At 24.1% G+C, this 1,687-nt stretch overlaps 1 protein-coding gene across 1 annotated transcript in view; it reads right to left on the bottom strand.

The window, feature by feature from the left end:
* The window catches only part of LOC108694778 (prominin-1-A), a 24,717-nt gene that overhangs the window by 4,339 nt on the left and 18,691 nt on the right, over positions 1-1,687 (bottom strand). The window lies entirely within an intron of this gene.

Here is a 1,687-nt window from a genome sequence, read left to right as displayed (position 1 = left end):
TATATATATATATATATTAGATGAAAGTATATATTGGGAAAAAGTTCGTAGCGTTTTTCTCATTAGATGGCATCAAAAAAAACGCCACGAACTTTTTCCCACACCTAATAATATAGATCATATAGAACGCAAATGTGGAATTACGGATTTTGTTTCTGCTCATAAATTTATCCATTATAGTTTCTAAATTATGATTTTATAACATCTGAATGAATGTGCAGAACAGCCGCACTATTTAATAAAATTGGAAATATCGTAGGACATAGATAAGTTTTTAATCTCCTAAGAGCCGAAAAAGATTTTTCCGCAGTGCAGGATATTGCCGGAATTGTAAGCAAAGATTTTATCATTTTTGTGTATTCTGTATATTGTGTATTTATTTTGTGTTATGATATAATTTCTCTCACGGCTACATTTTTTTTCAAAAAATTAACATGTTTTAAATTACAGATCTCTATTTTTTTGGCCTCCACTGTATAAAACATCGTTCGATAGTAGTTTTAATTTGCTCCTATCAAATTGATTTTATATGTTGTAATAATGCGATCAATGTTACTTTCGTTTCATCGAAGCGCTACATCTGGACTAGTGAAATACCGATCGACAAAGAGGTAATCGCCGTAAAAGAGGTAATCGTCGATCGAGTGCCGATTGAAACACGCAATTTTTCATATATCTATATATATAGTTTAATCAACTTTCATTTTTAATAAAATATTAAATAATAAATTATTTCGTCAAAAAATAATTTATACATTCTTCGAATTTCTAAGTATGGAATTCCGCACGTGGAAAAATTTCGAGTGTGTATCCATATCAACCATAATGTAGACGCTCATGATTAATAGTACAAATACGCTATATTATTAATGAATCATAAAATTGCCTTTAATTTGAAAACAAAAGATACTGAAACAAAAAATAATGATATAATATTGTATAATGAAAAATATGAATATAATTGTTTACAAAATAAACGTACAAAGTGAATAAAAATAATTGTTCTGAACAATATTATAGTCCATTATAAACTTGATGTAATATTTATTAGCTCGCTTTTTTGTTCAAGTAGATGAAATAATTTTAAAAAGATAAAATAACTTAATTATTATTGTCAAGCTTGTGATATATAACTTAATAAAATATACTTGAGAAATAATTAATTTAAATTTAAATTAATTTTTACTTCTAAAGTATATTTAAAAAAATAATTTACAACATTTATATATTATAGTATAATAATTAGGAATAAAATCAGTAACATTATCGCTAAATGTCCATAATTTACATAGAAAAAAAAATGTATTATTACAATGCATATATACATATACACGTATAAATAAGCAGAAAATGGAAAGTTACTTTTTAAAAATAACTAGTTATCGTTTCTCATTAACCAAATAAAAATAATAATTGTTATCAGTTATTGATTCTCAAAAGTAACTCAATATTGTTATCGTTATATAAAAAATAACAATTTCTTTTCCGTTACTTTTTTAATGCTGAAATAAGATTAGTCTAAAAAATTTTGCGATACTTTTGTTTAATTATTAATGAAAGCAATAAACAATAATTTTGAGACATTAGACATTAGATTGATATTTAGAAATATAATTAAGAAGCGAAATTATTTTTCAGTTCGAACTAAAGTTTTACATATTAATAACATAATAATAATATTTCAGAG

This window comes from Atta colombica, unplaced genomic scaffold (genome assembly GCF_001594045.1).
Source record: "Atta colombica isolate Treedump-2 unplaced genomic scaffold, Acol1.0 scaffold125, whole genome shotgun sequence".
NCBI lineage: Eukaryota > Metazoa > Arthropoda > Insecta > Hymenoptera > Formicidae > Atta > Atta colombica.
This window is presented reverse-complemented; position numbering and strand designations above follow the sequence as displayed.